The sequence below is a fragment of the Papio anubis genome, chromosome 2, assembly GCF_008728515.1.
Source record: "Papio anubis isolate 15944 chromosome 2, Panubis1.0, whole genome shotgun sequence".
NCBI lineage: Eukaryota > Metazoa > Chordata > Mammalia > Primates > Cercopithecidae > Papio > Papio anubis.
The window spans coordinates 108,140,771-108,151,829 of record NC_044977.1 but is presented as its reverse complement, the minus strand read 5'-3'; the positions used below and the strand labels follow the sequence as shown (position 1 = coordinate 108,151,829).

Sequence of the window (11,059 nt, the reverse complement as noted above, 5' to 3'; positions counted from 1 at the left end):
ATCCTGTCTCACAAAGAATGTAAGACAAAGAGCATTACTGGAAATAGAGAAGTGTACTATCTATTGATTTTAGTTTTCAATTCACTATGTGATTATAGCCATTTTAAACCCAGATATATATAAGAAAATTGCCTCAAAATCATTATAGGATACTTTAACACACCTCTAGTAATTATTGACAGCTTAGAAGATAGGAAATTTATACAGATAAACAATATTTAAGCAATATACATTAAAAAGGATTGGTATTAATATAATTAACATATTTAGAATTGTACCCCTAATACCTAGAGCATACACATTCTTCTCAACACAGAAGCAATGTTTTCAAAAATCAACCACTTAAACACAGCCATACAGCAAGACTGGACGCATCTCAAAGGATGAGTGTCATAAATACCATATTCTCTGGCAACAATATCATCAAAAAGGAAAAAAACAATAACACAAATTTGATGGGCGACTTCGAGTCACACATTCAAGAAGTTTTAATCAGAATAACTACAAAGAAAAGTATAACCTAGTACATCAGCGTAAAACAGCTGAAAACCAAAAACAAGAAGCAAATTTTTAAAGTAGTCAAAAGAGATACTGTCTTCAAAGAAGCAACAGTAAAATAAGGGACCATCTTCTCAACAACAACCATGAATGTCAGAAGACAATGTGCTAAAAGAAAATAACAATAATGTAGCATTTCATACTCACCAAGAATACCCGTCAAAGATAAAAGCAAAAGAAAGATAGTTTCAGACCTACAAAGTGTGGGTGAATTTCTCACTAACAGACCTGCATTACGGGAAATGCTAAAGGGCGTTCTTCAGGCAGAAGTAATGGCCAGTGGTCCCAGATGGAAACTCAAAGGTGCAAGAAGAAATGAAAACCAACAGAGAAAATAATATAGAAGTAAATATAAATGAATATTTACAATATAAAACAATAAGAATATTGCTTTGTGGGGATATAGCTATAGATATGACAGTAATAGCACAGAAGTCAAGAGAACAAGTAGAGTGAAAATGTTTTCCAGTGTCTGTGATTAACACAGCTGTTCTCAAAGTGTAGTCTCCAGGTTTGCATTTGCATCACCAGTATCACTTAGGAAATTGTTGGAAATGCAGATTCTCATGCCTCACCCCATGCCTGCTGAATCAGAAACCTTGATGACAGAACCCAGCAATCTGTGCTTTAACAAACGCTTAAGGCAATTCTGATGCATGTTGAAGTTTGAGAACCACTGGCCTGGGAAATCACAGAAGTGACAACTTACATAGATGTTTAATAAATTGAGTAGCATGTTGTTATCTCTATGGCAACCACTAAAAAGTAATAAAATAATATGTAATTACTTAACCAAGGAAGAGGGGACTACAATAATAAAAAATACTTAATCAAAATAAAAAACAAGAACTTTGAAAAATGAACAGAGGCAATTCAGTGGAGAAAGGACAGTCTTTCAACAAATGGTGCTGGAACAACTGGGGATATTTAAAAAAAACAAACAAACAAACAAAAAAAAAAAAACACCTAGACACAGACCTTGCACCTTTCACAAAATGTGACTCAAAGCAGATCATAAACCTAAACATTAAAACACAAAACTGTAAAACTTCTAGAAGATAACATAGGATAAAATAGAGGTGACTTTGGGTTTAGTGGTGTGTTTTTAGATACAACACTGAAAGCACAATCCATGAAAAAAAATTAGCAAGTAGGACTTTATTAAAATTAAATACTCTTCAAAACACACTTTGCTCTGCAACTGATGGCATCTGTAAGACTCAAGGCAAAAGGAACTACAGAAGTACTCTAGTTGATAAAGTTTTTCCCCATAGAGGTATGGATTAAGAGTTCTAGTACTGCCTGATACTGCTATACAAGTATACAGGAATTCAACAATTAAGCAAATGGATAGCAGATGATAGGAGGCAGTTTTCTCACTATTGAAGTAGGAATTTATAGATAAGGAAAAGGAGGGCAGTAGAATGATGCATGTGGTAATGGATTAGAACTAGAGACATCGGTAAGAACTTCTATAATAATTAACAATATGGAAACAGATGGTTACACATAGAAATATTTATAAATATGTGTATATATACAAAGTAGTATACATACATATATTAATTGCTCTGTCAGGTGAGAAGCCTGAAAAAAAAAAACTACATCCCAATAGCAATGAACATACCTAGCACCCAAATCTTGGTTCCTAATATCATTCTCCAAAATAAAGGAATCAGGGCTCCCTGGAGAAATGAGTGACTAGGACTGGGGCAGGAAAATACAAGATGAGCCTGCAGTGTCTTATAGTGCTAGAAGTAAGAAACTGCATTCTCTCTCCCTTACTCTGTCTCTCCTTCTTTCTCTCTCTCTCTCTCTCTCATACACACACACACACACACACACACACACACACACACACACACATTAATGAGAGTATCTCAAAGGGGCTCAGGACCAAAAAGCTCCCAATGGCCAAAGCTAGAAAGATTTCAGCAATGAAATAAGTAGTTTGGGATTAGAGCCCAGAGTACAAAACACATATCCATGAGCTCAGATTTGATATAAATATATGATTAAGTAAGTTAATAAACAGAGGAAAAGAAACAAATATTCAGTACAAAAAAAAGAATTCCAAATAAATTATATTGGTGTGGTGACTAGGTTGGCCAGGCTTGGTGACTACACTGGCCCGGCTACACTGTTCCATACCTCCCACTGTCGGATTGGGCTGCTACCTCTGTGCCTGCCAGTCATGTTATTAATACTACTGCCGCTGCTGTCACTGCTGCTGCTGCTGCTGCTGGGACCTGGCCCTGGGTCCCGTGAGGCCTCCAAGAGGTCACACGTGCACCGACGTGGGATCCTGGAACTGGCAGGAACTGTGAGTTGTATTGACTCCCGAACCCCACTTGCCTATATGAAATACGGTTGCTATTGTGGTCTGGGAGGCCGTGGCCAGTGCCGGGATGCCATGGACTGCACCAGCAGAGAACAAATGCCAAAAACACTCGTGCAGGTATGACCAGGAGATTGCTAACTGCTTAGCCCAAACTGAGTACAACTTAAAGTACCTCTTCTCCCAGTTTCGGTGTCGGCAGGACTCACCCAAGTGCGACTGGCTAGCTTGACTTGAAATGTTCCTTTGCACAAAGAAATAAAACTCCTTCTCGCTAATGAAAAAGTATTATATTGTTACTTCATCCTAATGGAGGGGGACCATAATTTTCCACTCCTTAAGGGCTATGTATAAGGAACTTCCTTCCAAGGAGTACAGTTAGAAGGGGGAAATTTAAGTGAGTATTTTTATGATAGGGACACTCAAGAAACAGTAACCCAACCAAGTGATTGAGGTCAATATCAAGCATCATAAATCACGTTGATAATCTTGATATTATCTGTGATGAAAATGGCACTTTTCTTCTATGATAAACCCATAAACCCAGTCTAATTGTGAGAAAAACATCTGTCAACCTAATTAACAGAGAGGGAGACTGTCTAAAAGAAAATTATGTTTATTTGGGAATAAGCGTTGCCATGGCAATAAGCATCCCATAGTAAACTACATGAGTATTCAGGGAAATAAAAGAAGAAAAAGGCTTTTAGAGGAAAAATGAGGAGTATACAATTGTTTTGACACTATTATCCTTGGCTACGAGGATCAATAAGAAGAGTGGCACTAGTCTGAGGTTGAACAGGAAGTTGCTGGGCAGATGTCCTCACAGGGGTACTTCTTTGTATATAGTTGCAATGACCTTTGTGCAAGGTTGTGGTTTCTGCAGGCTTCTGTGATAGTTCTTGTTACCAGGCATTTGGGAATGAGAAACTTCCCTTCGAGACCTTCCCTGGCTCTCTTTGTCAGGAATTTTAATGCAAGTGACTCCATTTTGATTCTGACAACTTTCACATAATCAATAGATTTGTGGAATTTATTCTAATTATATTGGAATTTTACAAATTCCAACAGAGGGCATCCCACAGTATACCACACCAGTATGCCTGAAAACTTGTCAAGGTCATTAAAAGCAAGGAAAATCAAGAGGAATCAGGAGACACGAGCATTAAATGTAATGTAGTATCATGGATGAAATCCTGGAACAGAAAAATGAGATTAGGTAAAAACTAAGGACATTTGGATAAACTATGGACTTTAGTTAGTAATAATGCACCATTATTACTGGGGGTACATAGGAACTCTGTACTATCTGTTCAATTTTCCTGGAAACCTAAAAGTATTCTAAAATAAAGTCTCATTTTTTAAGGCAAGATGACAGAAAAATAACATTGACTAGATGAGAAAAATGGAAAGCATATGGTAAGATAGTAGACATAAATACTTAATCAGTAATTGCATTAAGTGCAAAGAGATTAAATTATTTCCATTAAAAAAACAAAGATCATCAGGCTGAATTTTCAAAAACTATTATATGTTGCTTATAAAAGAAAACTTTAATAAAATGCACAGAGGTGCCTCATGCCTATAATCTCAGTGCTTTGGGAGGCCAAACAGAAGGATGGCATGAGACCAGGAGTTGGAAAACAGCCTGGGCAACACACTGAGACCTTGTCTTTACAAAAAAAAAATTAAAAATTCACTAGACATGGTGGCACACACCTGCAGTCTTAGCTACCCAGGAGGCATAGGTAGGAGGATTTCTTGAACTCAGCAGTTTGAGGCTGCAGTGAGCCATGATTGCACCACGACACTCCAACCTGGGCAATACAGCAAGACCCCAACTCAAAAAAAAAGGTACAGAAAGATTAAAAATGAAAGAATGGGAAAAGATATGTTATGTGAATATTAACCTACTATCAAAAATGCTTAGTAGGAAAAAGAAACCAGATATATCTTTTTCCACTATTTTACTTTCAATATTTCTGTATCTTTAGATATAAGGTTGATCTGTTTGGGATGTACTAGATTAGAGTTTAAGACAATAATTTACTGAAAATAAAATGAACATTTCACAATAACAAAAAGGTCAGTTCACCAAGAAGATATGGTAATTTGCAATCTGTAACTACCTAGTAACATTGCCTCAATGTGTATTAAGCAAAAATTGACAGCATTAAGAGAAGAAATAAACACATCCACAATTAGTGAGCTTTTTAAAATACCTATCTCAGTATTGCTAGGACAGGCAGGCAAAAAAGGGGTAAGGATATAGATTATCTTAAATATATGATTAACAACTTGAACTTAGTAAATAGAAATAGAAAACCACCCCTACAAATGCAGAATACAAATTGTACACGAAGAATGATACAAAAATTGTCTGGCTGTTCTACCATAAATCACATCTTAACAAATTTTAAAATATTAAATTAGAATATATTATCTGACTACAGAGGGATAAAACTAGAAATAAGTAACAAAAATGATTAGTAGGAAATGTCAATATGCTCATCAATTAAACAGGACAGTTCTAAATAATATAAAGATCAAAGAACAAATCACAATGAAAATTAGAAAATAGTTTCAATTGAACAATAAATAAAACACATTTCAACACATGTAGGCTACATACAAAACCATGCTTACAAAAGAAATGTATGGCTTTAAATACTTACATTAGTAAATAGATTAAGAATTAATTATCTAAGCATTTATTCTCAAAGAGCTGAGAAAAGAACAGCAAAATATTCCCAAAGAAAATTGAAAGAAGAAAATAAGAAACATAAAAGCAAATTGATCTAGTAGAAAACAGATGTACAATATAGAAATAAGATAAAACACACAAATTATAAAATCTAGGAATGAAAGAGGAGCTATTACTACAAATACTATAGACATTTTAAAATTAATTTAAAAGATATAATAACTTATGCCAATAAATTTGACAATTTAAGTGACACACATGGACAAAGTCCTTAGAAAATATAATTTCCAGAAGTGACACAAGAACAAATAGAAAAGTTTTCTTTGTGGGAATTTTTGTTTTTTTACAATATATTCAATTTCTGTTATAGGTAGAGGACTATTTGAGTTATTTGTGTCCTCTTTCATAAGCTTTGAATTTTAAGCTGTCAAGAAATTTGCCTATTTTATTTAAGTTGTCAAATCTATAAGCTTACAGTTGCAAGTGATATTTATTATCCTTTTAATGTCTGTAGGGTTGGTAATGATGTCCCTTTTTTATAGCTGATATTGGCTATTTATGTCCTCACTCTTTTTTTTTTTTTCCTCAATCAGTCTGGCTAGAGGTTTATCAGCTTTACTAATCTCATCAAATAACCAACTTTTGATTTCAATGTTTCCTATTTCACTGACTTCTGTCCTTATCTTTATTGTTATTCTCCTCACTTTGGGCTTGATTTTCTCTTCTTTTTCTATTCCTTTTTGATTTTTTTTTTTTTTTTTTTTTTTTTTTTTTTTTTTTGAGAGAGAGAGAGAGATAGAGTCTCACTATGCTCTCAAACTCCTAGGCTCAAGCAATCCTCCTGCCTTGGCCTACCAAAGTGCTAGGATAACAGGAAAGAGCCACTGCACCTGGTCTCCCTTTTGTTATTATTAAGGTGGGAGTTGATAAAGGACATCTACAAAAGAAACTTAAAATTAATTTCTTATTTAATGATTAAAAACTGAATGATTTCCCCTTAAGATCAGGAACAACACGAGGATGTCCACTCTCACTATTTCCATTCCATACCATAGTGCAGATGGAGTGGAATAAAGCAAGAAAAAGAAATAAAAGACATACAAATTACAAATAAAGAAATAAGCCTATCTCTATTTACAGAAACCATAATTTTCTATGCAGAAAAACCTAAAGAATCTATTTTTTAAAAAGACTAGAAACCATGAGTTTAGTAAGGTTTCAAGACATAAGATCAATGTTTTAAAATATCAATTGCATTCTATATAATAGCAGGGAAGATTTAGAAATTGAAATTTTAAAGCAGAATTATTTACAGTAGCATCAAAAAAAAATACTTAAAGATAAACCTAAAAAATATTGTAGAAGCTGCACACTAAAAAGCATAAAACATTACTAAGAAAAATTAAAGAACTACATAAATGTACTGAGTTGACAGATCAGGATACTCTATATTGTTCAGGTATCAATCCTTGCCTAATAGATCTACAGATTCAATGCATATCCAGTTAGTATCCTTTCACGTATTTATTTAAAGAAATAACCAAGTGTATTCCAATATATATACAGAAAGAAAAAAAAACAAAGAATAACCTATTTTCCCACCAGGCATCCACAGAGTTCCTATACTCATATTTCATACTATCTTTAGGATTTAGAATTTTCCCTAACTAAATTCATTTGCTCTATGCTCATTGCTCAATCTACTGTACATTGGATGATTGTACACTTTTTAAACCACATACAATCATATTTTATTAAAAGCAATGATTGACATAAATACATTCAATTAAAGTAATTTTTTGTTTGGCCTGTTGGGAAGAATCAAGAAATTCACATATCAATATATAAATTTACCACATAACCCTTTATCTAAAAAAGAAAAGTATGAATCTATATTTCCTCACTTGTAAGCAATAGAAGTAATGAGTATATTCTTCTGCATTTTTTGCACAGCAGCTTGTCACTAACATCTGCTGCTCTTTATATGATGCTTATGTGAAGATATGTGCTAGTTATTGTAAGCTCTATGAAAAAAGGAAGATAGAACGTGTGTGAACCAAAACCATAAAATATGAATATCAGGATCCTATTTTTAAAGCACTGCCTATGTCTTATTTCATCACGCATTTGCCTCTAGTTTTGACTTCACCTATTTATGTGAATGATTCTGCGAAGTAATTAACCAAAATCCATGTCATTTGGCCTCTTCACCCCGTACATTCTGCCAACACTTGCCTGACCCAATCATCTCCCACATCCTGTGTGTGGCATGTCTCCAAAGCCTCCTAGAAATTCAGGGTTGATTTCTGCTGCACCTATTTGATTAGCTCATTTTGCAAGTTTCTGGGTCGATGCAGACGATCACAAAGCCCGCTTGGCCAAGGGACAGAAATCAATAAGGAGGGAGACAGCAGGAACGACAGGGGTCGGGTTCAGAAACCTTGCCACACAGTGCGCTGGCTTTGTTGAGCTTCATGGCACAGGCCCATGTTCTGTAAACTTTTCATCTGCACACAAATTGCATTTCACAGCGATACTAAAAGGGTGGGTCACTGATGGTGCATGTGGGAGGTATGTGCACAAATCCTGTTATCAGATAATGGGATTACCATGCATGCCTCCTGAGCATGCTTTGAAAGTTTACTCCTGAATCTACATATACAGTCACGGGCCAGCCATTTTATAGCACAACAAATAAAATTGCTGCCAAATCACTTTTAAAGTTGCTATTACCATCATTATTTCTGTCATCACTTCGGAGTTGCGCCAAGGTAAGCACTATTTTCATCACCCCCCCACCCACCCCGAGTAACACGAGGTTGTTTCTTAGTGTTTGTTCTGAAGCCCATAGAAAACTATAGGCCTTGAGGAAATAAAGAAGAAAAATTAATAGGAAAAAAAGAAAATACCAGGTATTTTAGCAACACTGAGAAGATGTCTTCTACAAAACTTATAACCAAAAATCGATTTTAAATGATCATTTACCATCCATGTTGTCATTGGCTTTGGTGTAAGTTTTCACTTAGTCTTAGGTTACAGGCAGCATAGGTGCAGGATCCAGCTTGTACCCATTTCAAAAATTTCATGTTCATGACTTTTGCCCTCTTGTGGCTAAAAAGACCTCATACCGTGCTCCAACTTCACCACCCCAGGTGGAGAAATTGTTCTGTGTGGGGAGACCAGGCCACAATCCTCAGGACTATGGTAATTATTGATCAGAATCCCTGAACCAACAGTCATAATGTCATAATGCACAATCTATCTGTTAAAATAAAACTTTTTTTTCTTTTGTGATAGAGTTCCCTCTGTCACCGCTGGAGAGCAGTGGCACAATCTCAGCTCACTGCAACCTCCACCTCCTGGGTTCAAGCTATTCTGCCTCAGCCTCCTGAGTAGCTGGGATTACAGGCATGCACCACCACACCCGGCTAATTTTTGTATTTTTAGTAGAGATGGGGTTTTACCATGTTGGCCAGGCTGGTCTCGACCTCCTGGTCTCAAATGATCCACCCGCCTTGGCCTCCCAAAATGCTGAGATTACAGGTGTTAGCCACCATGCCTGGCCAAAAGAAAAACTTCAGACAGGCAGGAGCAATGGCTTACGCCTGTAATCTCAGCACTTTGGGAGGCCAAGACGGAAGGATCACCTGAGGTTGGGAGTTTGAAACCATCCTGGCCAAACGGCAAAACCCTGTGTCTACTAAAAATACACACAAAAAAATTAGGCATGGTGGTGTGGAACTGTAGTCCCAGCTACTCGGGAGGCTGAGGCAGGAGAATTGCTTGAACCCAGGAGGCGGAGGTTGCAGTGAGCCAAGATCATACCACTGCACTCCAGCCTGGGTGATGGAGCAAGACCCTGAAAAGAAAAAAGAGAGAGAGAGAGACAAGAAAGAAAGAGAGAAAGAGAGAAAGAGGAAGGAAGGAAGGAAGGAAGGAAGGAAGGAAGGAAGGAAGGAAGGAAGGAAGGAAGGAAGGAAGGAAGGAAGGAAGGAAGGAAGGAAGGAAAGAAAGAAAGAAGGAGAGGAAGGGAGGGAGGCAGGGAGGGAGGAAAGGAGGAAGGAAGGAAGGAAAACTTTAGGCAAATTAAATTTAAGAAAGTTTAATTGAGCAAAGAACCATTTAAGAATTGGGCAGCCCCTAGAATTAGATTAGGTTCAGAGCAACTCCAAGACTGCCACATGTTTCAGATCATGTTTATGGAGAGAAAAAGGAAAGTGATGTACAGAAACAGCCGGATTGGTTATAGCTCAGCGTTTGCCTTATTCAAATACAGTTTGAACAGTTGTCCCCTTTGATTGGCCAAAACTCTGTGATTGGTATAAGAGGTAGGCTATAGTCTGTTTACACATCCAGCTAGGTTACAGTTCACTATGTTTGGAGAAACCTTTAAGCTGAACTTAAAATATGTAAGGAGGCAGTTTTAGGCTTGACTTAATTTAACAATTCCTCCTTTTGGTTAATCTCTCAAAACTGATTTTTTTTTTTTTTTTTTTTTAGAGATTTTTTGACCCCTTTGAAAACTTTAGGCATTGATATCACTCTGTCATCATCATAAATGGGATTATTTGGTCTCAAATCCCACTAACAGTAGATTTTGTAAGGTGGGAATAAAAAAACAGAACAATAGGAAAAACATTGATTAACATCAGGCTACTTCAGGCTACTTTTTTGTAAGGGTTAGAGGAGACTTTTTTATTATGCTGGAATCTCCTGTGTTCAGGAGGAAAAAAAAAACTGGTCCGTTTTAGTATGCACCTGCTTCCTCAAAGTTTCTGTTTGATTACCTCATATTTAGCATGAGTGACTCCATTTTGGTTTGGTTTGTGGGGGCCTAGTGCACAAGCTCAGTCCAAAAATAATAGCTACCCATAATTTTGTTCAACAATTCCCCCCTTTTGGTCAGGTTCTTACCTGGGTGAGAGTGTGACAAAAATGTAAGGCGTTACCACCACTTTGTTACCATCATTTTGGGTTTCCAGTCTCAGCATGTCATTCCTAGGTTATGGTGTCCTGGTGATTATGCATTTCTTTGAGTTTTTGTCATTCCAGTCTAAGAGAAACGATTTGACATTTTATGGATAGCTGTGTGCAAACATTTACAACTTTCAAGAAAATATACTACTATCATGACCATCAGGAGGTCCAAGAATTTGGAGTATGTTCCTTAGCCAGGGTCCTCATGAACCAAACCAAGTGAAATCAAGTCGATCAAAGAAACAGCCAAATGAGGAGTCTACTCATTTTAACTGAGCAGCCTGTTCATTAATCCCCTGCAACCAAGTCTCTGCAATACCTGTGTTTTCATCCACATGCAACAAGGACTATGTAGCTGACTATGCAGTCAGCTACTGCATAGATTCTTCCATTTTCAGCCAATAGGTAATCTAGAACAATTCTATTATCTAACACATCTATAGCAAGAGAATTTAAAGAAATCTGTTATGCAACCATAGCTTTTG

At 36.5% G+C, this 11,059-nt stretch overlaps 1 pseudogene; it reads left to right on the top strand.

The window, feature by feature from the left end:
* The first annotated feature begins 2,581 nt into the window (after positions 1-2,581).
* Positions 2,582-4,089, top strand: LOC110742610 (annotated as a pseudogene).
* Positions 4,090-11,059: the final 6,970 nt, after the last annotated feature.